This window comes from Pholcus phalangioides, unplaced genomic scaffold (genome assembly GCF_987345545.1).
Source record: "Pholcus phalangioides strain wild (caught in Gottingen) unplaced genomic scaffold, Ppha-v1.0 ptg000018l_1, whole genome shotgun sequence".
NCBI classification, from domain to species: domain Eukaryota; kingdom Metazoa; phylum Arthropoda; class Arachnida; order Araneae; family Pholcidae; genus Pholcus; species Pholcus phalangioides.
This window is the reverse complement of record NW_028301611.1, coordinates 3,147,072-3,155,929: the sequence shown is the minus strand read 5'-3', so window position 1 is coordinate 3,155,929 and position 8,858 is coordinate 3,147,072.

Here is an 8,858-nt window from a genome sequence, read left to right as displayed (position 1 = left end):
AATTAAATCATCATAAAAATCCGAGAATTTTTATCATTTATAACTAATTTACCAATTTTATAATGTAAAAATAAATATAGATTCATCATGAGGTGCCAGGGCTATTGCACTCTCAGCCTTCTGATGTAAGCACTGCATGTAGTCAGGGCCACTGCCGTCTTAACGCATGGGTCCTCCAGGGCATTTCACGGGAATCTCAAGTGCGGAATGGGCCTCATGACAATATGAGACCTAGTCAAAAATTCGACATTCAGAATGTGAATAGGTTAGCAGGTGTTTCCACTCAAGTGGGGGCCCAAAAAAAAAAAAAGCATAAAACCCCTTCGCCCAGTGTAGGCCGGGAACTGGAGAAGTAGGGTAACTCAGACAGCAGTGTTCAAGGTGGGAACAAAGAACACCGTTATAAAATTACCGACAGAAACCGCGAAGTGTGGCGTATACGTTGAAATCAAAATTTTAAAAATTTATTTGATCGCAATTTATTATCCTTATCGGAGCCCCAACGCCCCTGGCTGGGAGGAATGCAAATCAGGACAGAAAGTCGAAAGTGCGGTATATACAGCGAAATTAAAATTTCAAAATTTTATTTGATCGCAATTTATCATCTTGATCGGCACCTCAGAACGCCGCTCGTAGAGAGAAATACAAATCTCGACAGAAATCGCGAAGTGTGGCGTATACGGAGAAACTAAAATTTTCAATTCTACCCGGGATTTTAACCTGTCGACCTATGACACAGACCCATGTCCTACTACTGATGCTGTAAAAAACATTAGAGGAATAAAGTAAATATAAAGATAAGTTTAATTTTCTCCATCAGCAAAACTGGTAAAAGAGAGCCTCAGCTTCTCATTGTTTAAAGCCATGCTTGAGTTCAAAAGCTCTGTAAACTTATCTCGTTTTAAACATCCAATTCTTGCACATAAAACCTCGTGGGTGACAAAAAACATTTTCGAAACCTGAGCTTCATGAAACTAGAGCTTCGAAAGATGAAATCAAAAAATAACACTTCTTTTTGGGAAATGTTAGAGGAGACATAATTTTCGACAAACTTTTCATTAAATGTTTATTTGGTATATAACTTTTTTTTTTTTTTTTTTTAATAACACACAAACACATATACAAGCATATACAGAAACACATTAAACATACACTTTTGACCTCAAGGGACATGCCTGTCCTTCCAGTAGGTCTACAGGGTTTCTCCGTAGATTATTTTTCTTAGCAACAGCCTATTATGGTTTAGGTCGGTTTATAATTGTTCAATATACAGTTTTTTTTGTTTTTTTTGTATTTATGTTACAAAGAAATTTTTACATACAGATGGATTGTATCATGTGGTTGTATTATTGTTGTAATATATATTCTAGACTGGTATTCATAGAAAACTTGAATATATTGTTATTAGATCTTATGTAATTATTTGTATGATTGATTGTATGGTATAGATTCATTATTTTTGGAGCGGTATATCTATAACTCTTTTGAAATAACGTTTTATTTGTTTTTGGAACTTTATATATGTTATTTAATCTACATGACGTTCTATTTTGTTTCATTTCTAACCAATTATTGTTTAAGAATGAAAATTTTATTAGTCTATAAACATAGTTTTGTCTTATAGTTAGCTTATGGCATTCTGTTTTGTTGTTGTTTATTGTGGTGCTTGTTATTTGGGATCGTATCTTGTTATATATATTATCTAGTTTTTGTATATCTGTTTGATATGCACCTCCCCAAGCAGTGATTCCATATATTACTGTTGAATATATCCAAGCATAAAATAAATCTTTTAGAAAGTTATTGTCTATTGTGTCTCTTAATCTATAAAGAATTGCTGCATATATTCTTAATTTTTTTATTATTTTTTCACACTGTGATTTCCATTTTAAATCATCTTGTATTATTATTCCTAGGTAGGTGTATTCATGTACTCTTTCAATTTCTTGACAGTTACATTGTAATATATGTTGACACGGACAATGATCATGAATTTTTATACTTAAATTTGCCAAACTATTTATGTTTCTTGTTTTTAAGCATATGTATTTAGTTTTCTGTATGTTTAGTTTTAGTTTATTTTTCTTGAGCCAGTTACTGATTTTAAATAGGTCCTCTTCAACTTTTTTTATTAAATTTGTAATTTCAGTGTCTTCAACATACAGTACTGTATCGTCCGCGAATGAGATTAATTTACCATTTATGTTGAGTTTGAATATATCATTTATGTAAATGAGAAACAATATCGGGCCAAGCACAGATCCCTGGGGGGACACCTTTTTTTCTTCTATGAATGTACTCATTTCTTCACCTATTTTAACTGATTGTTTCCTATTTGAATAGTATGATTTAAACCAGCTCAATATGTTTCCACGTATACCAGCTGTTGACAATTTTCCTGTGAGTATCTCTAAATCTACGTAGTCAAAGGCTCTTTTTAAATCCAGAAATATCGTTATAGAAAATTTATTGCAGTTGAACCCGGTATTTAAATAATTGCACAGCTCTAAGATGGCCATTTCTGTATTCTTACTTTTCTGAAACCCGTATTGGTTAGGAGCTAAATAATGCTGATAATTAAGAAAATCTACGAGCTGTTTTTTTATGCACTTTTCTATTACTTTTGAAAATATTGGAAGAATTGATATGGGTCTATAGTTCAGTAAGTTATTTGTCTCTCCTGATTTATAAATGGGGTGTACTATGCCATACTTTAAATCACTAAAAAAGACTCCTTCCGTTATAGATGAGTTAATTAGGTTTTTTATTACATCCACGTGATAATGGGCAATTATTTTCATCATCTTAGGGGTAATTTGGTCAATTCCACTTGCTTTATTAGTCTTCAATTCTGACATAACCTTATCAATATCATAATCGTTAATTTCAAAGAAGTACATAGAATTGTTAGAATTAGTCATTGTTTGGTCATCTTCACAATTACAGACTGTGTTTATTTCTATTTCTTCCAAGTTTCTTGTAACAAAGTCTTCGTTAAATTTCTTCGCTAAAATGTTATGGTTATCACAGATTGGGAGTATATTTTGCTTTGCACTTTTATTAAGTATATTCTGATTTATACATTTCCATTGCATTTTTTTGTTATTCTCGCATTTCGTAAAAGTATCTCTGATATATTCCTGTTTTATTTTTCTAATATACTTTTTCAGTTCCTTATTGTACTCGCTCACGGACTCTGTAGCTCACTCACTACTCGCCCACTCACTCATGGGACTCAGTAGCTCGTTCGCCCACTCATTGTTCCAATCTCCCACTCACTCACCCGCTCACGAACTCAGTATCTCACTCACCCACACTGTCTCACTCGCCAAACCACTCGTCCACTGACACTCACTTACTCGACAAACCAATCGCTCCTTCACTCACCCACTCGCCTCCTCAGTCGGTAACTCGCTCACTCGCTTATCCTATCGTCCACTTACTCGCTCCTTCCCAGGAGGCGCCAACGTGAAGAAAAAAAATTGGACTGGCTGAAATAGTGTGTGTGTGCTTATCGTCCCGTATATACGGGACTCAGCGCGTACGCAGGAGGATGGTGCATTTCATTATTTTTCCAGAAATTATTGGGGGCCTCATCCCCTAGGTTCCGACGCCTGTGCCCCTCGCTCACTCATTCACTCGCCCACTCACTTAGTATCTCGCTCACTCCCTCACTATGCTCACGAACTCAGTATCTCACTCACCCACACTGTCTCACTCGCCAAACCACTCGTACACTCACACTCACTTACTCGACAAACCAATCGCTCCTTCACTCACCCACTCGCCTCCTCAGTCGGTAACTCGCTTATCCTATCGTCCACTTACTCGCTCCTTCCCAGGAGGCGCCAACGTGAAGAAAAAAAATTGGACTGGCTGAAATAGTGTGTGTGCTTATCGTCCCGTATATACGGGACTCAAGCGCGTACGCAGGAGGATGGTGCATTTCATTATTTTTCCAGAAATTATTGGGGGCCTCATCCCCTAGGTTCCGACGCCTGTGCCCCTCGCTCACCGGCTCACTCATTCACTCGCCCACTCCCTCACTATGCTCACGAGCACACCTGCTCACGGACTCGGCAGCTTCGTGTCGAACTTCGTTTCGGTGAATTTTCCTAGCATGGAATTGCATAGCGGTGAATTTTCCGGACACGGAGTCGAATGGGGGCCTGACAAAAAATGAACTTATTTTTTGCATAATTTTTTCCTATTTTAATAACCACACAAAAAAATGTCTGTCCGGGGCCAGTAGAAGGTACGCTCGTGCCCGAGTGGCATGGTGGTAAGATGCTCGCCTACCATCGTGAAGGTTGTTGTCAGGGTGCCGGGTTCGAAACCAAGGGAGGATAAATCGATATTTCCCCTAACGAACTCGAGGCGACCACCGATAAACAGCGCCTTCACTTCCAACCCATCTCACTAATGGCAGTAAGTTGCGATATGGCCAGATTTGGTGTTTGGCAGGGTTGGTAAAAAAACGGGTTCTTTTTAAAAAAACCCAAAAAACCGGGTTTTTTTGTTTTAAATAGTATTAACATTAAAAACAATGAAATTTCTGAAAAATCATTCAAACTTCCAATAATTAACTAAAATAAAATGTTTATTAATATAATTAACACTATTCCCATGCTAATTAATCAATAAATATTTATTACATTTTAACAAAAACCAACTTTTGCAATTTAATTATTTTTTGCTTAACTCAATGGATTACTGTGTGTTTGAAAATTCTTTTGTTATTATTAATCATATAATATATAAAGGTTTTTCTCCAGTTACTTTCAGTATACTTAATTACGAAGCTATTTTGCAAAAAGTAATAAAAATTAGGTGAATATAATGTATTTAATGAATCATAAATAATGCAGATTAATTAGCAATGATTTACGATATACAGGGTGATTATAACTAAGGTTCTGATTTCAAAACACTAAAAAAAAAACGATTGTCAGAATGACTTGAAAATTGACATGAATATTCCTGAAAAAATTCAATTTTATTTGATAAAGGGGAAAAAATACTTAAAAATGTAAAATTAATGACATCATCCAATATGTGGGAAATTTGCTCGCAGAATGGAAACCATAGTCAGTCATGGCATGTTGTGTTTACTTTTAACACTTTTGTGAGCCGAGTGGATAACACATGGGTATTTATTTTGATGAGTATTTATTATTACGTTAGACTTAGATAGATTACATACATATAGATAGGAAGAATTTATAAAGCGGAAAGAGTAGAACATTTAGACATCTTGTCTACTTGATGTCCGAGGTGGAACTCCCTAGTTCCCCTTACACAACACTAGATGGTGTTGTATGTTCTTATCAGTTTAGTTCTTTTAGTCATTTCTTATAAGGACACCACATTCCTCCCCGCTAATTTAAAGATCCAACCGGACAGGAGCTTTCCTGGTTCGTTGGGAACGTCGCAAAGGAACGGGAGTACTGAGCATCGCTAGTGGCTTGCTGGACGTCGCTGGTGCCTTAGCTGGTGTTGGTAGATCGCTACTGATCTCTGCCGGAGTTGTCTGTTCTTCTGGAGCAATCTGTACTTCGGAGTCAGCAGCGACAGGAGTTGATGAATGTTTGCCTGGAATTCTGGGTACCACCAAGGTCGGCTGAACTTGATTGCCAGCTGCTCTCATCTGGTCGATGTGACGTCGGAAGAGAGTTCCATTTACATCTACAGTGTAGTGTAGAACTCCGTCTTTGTTGAGAACAGTTCCGAACATCCACTTGTTATTGGCGGATCTGTAATCTCGCACAGCCACACGATCTCCTGGCTCGAAAGTTCGGTCATAGAAGTCTGTGACCCCATTTCTGATTCTTTCTTGAACCCTGTTCTTGATATTTGGCAAGACTAGGTCTATCCTAGTTCGGATTTCTCTTTTTAGGAATAACATTCCTGGGCTTTGCATGGTAGTCGCATTTGGCGCTTTTCTGTAATTCAACAGAAACGTGCTCACTTTTTGGTAGATGTTTCCGGGAAATTTTTGCATCGCCCGAAGGGATTGTTTTAAGGTGTGAACGTATCTCTCTGCCTGCCCGTTGCTTGATGGTTTGAAGGGAGCACACGTTTTGTGCTTTATTCCATTATTCCTCATGAATATTTCAAACTCGTGTGATGTGAACTGAGGACCATTGTCACTCACTAACACTAAAGGCAGTCCAAATCGAGAGAAACAGTCCCGTAGGCATTCAACTGTGTTGAACGTGTTTGTTGATTTCATCGGGTATACTTCCATCCATTTAGAATGAGCATCGACTACGATCAAAAACATATGCTCGAATATGGGACCTGCGAAATCTACGTGAATTCTCTCCCACGGAGCACTCGGGTATTCCCAATGGTGTACCCTTGCTTTCACCGGATCGGACTTGAATCTGGAGCAATCTGGACAGTTTTTAGCAGCTTTTTCTATGTCGCTATCAATGTCCCTCCAGTAGACCGAGCAATTGCTTTCATTTTAACAATGCCCAGATGGCCTTGATGGAGTTCATCAAGAATTTGATTTCTAAATTTCTTCGGAATAAAAACTCTTTGGCCATGCATTATACATCCGTCCTGCAAGGTATACTCGGCTTCCTTCCCTCCTAAAGGTTCACCGAATTTCAATTTCCTCAGCAATGGACCCAACTCTTCATCATTTTGTGTCTCTTTTGCTAAATGTTGAGCTTTCACTGGTAGTGTTTCGATTTGATTCAACTGGAAGAGTTCTACGTCATCCTTGACAACTAAGTCTTCCGACCTTAAAGGTAATCGGGAAAGACAATCTGCATTACCATGGTTCTGTGTGTTACGATAAATGATATCGAATTGATATGCTTGTAAGATCAAGGCATAATGCAGAAGTCGAGTAGCCGTCAACACTGGTAGACCTTTCTTCGAGCTGAATATCGCTACCAAAGGCTTGTGATCTGTTATGAGAGTAAATCTTCTGCCTTTCAAGTAAAGCATAAATTTCTTTACTGCCCAGATAATTGCCAAAGCTTCTTTGTCAATCTGGGAGTATCTCTGTTCCGTTTTTGTCAGCGTTCGAGAAGCGAAGGCAATTGGTCTTTCTGTTCCATCAGGTAAGACATGTGATAGAACTGTTCCTATTCCCACTGGAGAAGCATCCGAAGCAAGAGTAAGAGGTAGTGTAGGATCATAGTGCATCAAGATTCGCTTTGAGCAAATTTCCTTTTTGATCTTCTTGAATGCAGTCTCACACTTTTTAGACCAACGCCACGGAACGTCCTTTTTTGTCAGCTCATTGAGAGGATAGGCAATGGTTGCCAGATTTGGACAAAATTTCCCGTAGAAATTTACCATGCCCAGAAAACTTTTTATTTCCTGAACGTTTTTCGGTGCGGTAACTTTCAAAATTGCTTCAGTTTTCTCATTTGTTTCACTTAGGCCATTTTCATCAATTTTGTGACCTAAGAAATTTATTTCTTTTTGAAAAAATGTGCTCTTTTTCAAATTTAACTTCAGCCCATGCTCCTGACATTTTTTGAAAAATTTTTCCAAAGCCCTGAGATGCGACTCGTCATTTGTTCCGATCACTCTGGCGTCATCCATAAAAACTTTTACACCATCTATTCCTTGGAATAGCCCATCAATGTACCTCTGCCATATTGCTGGAGCTGCATTTAGGCCGTACATCAATCTTTTACAGGCGTATAACCCCTTATGAGTGTTTATGGTTAGGAGTCGTTGACTGTCAGGGTGCACTTTAATTTGCAAATATGCATGACTGAAATCCAATTTTGAAAATCGTTTACCCCCATTTAAACATGAGAATATTTCTTCAAACGTTGGTAAGGGATGCTGAGGCACCTCTAGCTTAGGATTTAATGTGACAAAATAATCTGCACATAACCTTATGGATCCGTCTGGTTTCACCACGAGAACAACTGGTGTAGCCCAATCTGAAGTTTCAACTCGCTCGATAATGCCTTCTCTTTCAAGCCGGTCTATTTCTTTTTCAACCCGGTCTTTTAATGCGAAGGGCACAGTTCTCGCTCTACGAAACTCTGGGGTAACATTTGGTTTTAGCTTTAGTTCCACTTCATGGTTATTTATCTCACCCAATTTGTTGTCGAAAATTTCTTTATAATCATCCAACAATTTTTTGAGATCCATGTCATTAGCGGTCCTCACAGCCTTAAGAGAGTTCCAGTCTAGATTGATTTTGTATAGCCATTCACGGCCAAAAATCGTGTCTAAATTTTCCCTCACCAAATATAAGTTCAAGTGCAACTTTTGTTTTCCGTACTCCACTTTCACAGTGACATATCCCGCTGGGACAATTTTTTCTCCATTGTATGTCCGGAATACTAAATTCGTAGGTTGAACTTTTTTCTTCGATATTTTTCTGAATCTCTGTAAGCTCATTACTGATACTGTTCCACCCGTATCAACTTCCATACTCACTGGTTTATTGTCTATGTTGACAGTAACCATCATCGGAGGCTTTTTCGGCTCTTCACTCAATACCCTCTCTAACCCAAACATGGAAACGTCATTTTCGTTTTCCTCAATTGAAATCTGTTTCTGTTTGTTAGGTGTCGATTGAGTCTTCTTTGCCGCGTAGCAGGCTTTTTCTATATGCCCGATTTTTTTACAGAAGCGACATTTGCTAGCAATAAATCTGCAGGAGTCTTTATCGTGATTTGTCCCTGTGCATCGTATACACGGCAGATATTTGACAGCGGCGGCAGAGTAGTTTCTGTTTTGCGTGGGCAGTTTCGTTTTCCTCTTCCCCGCTTTCACTACCTTCAATTCTGCCGGCTTCCCGATAATCTCATTCGCCCCCTGAACAGCTTTCTCCATCGCCAGCGCGATCTTTATTGTTTTGTCTAGCTCGATGT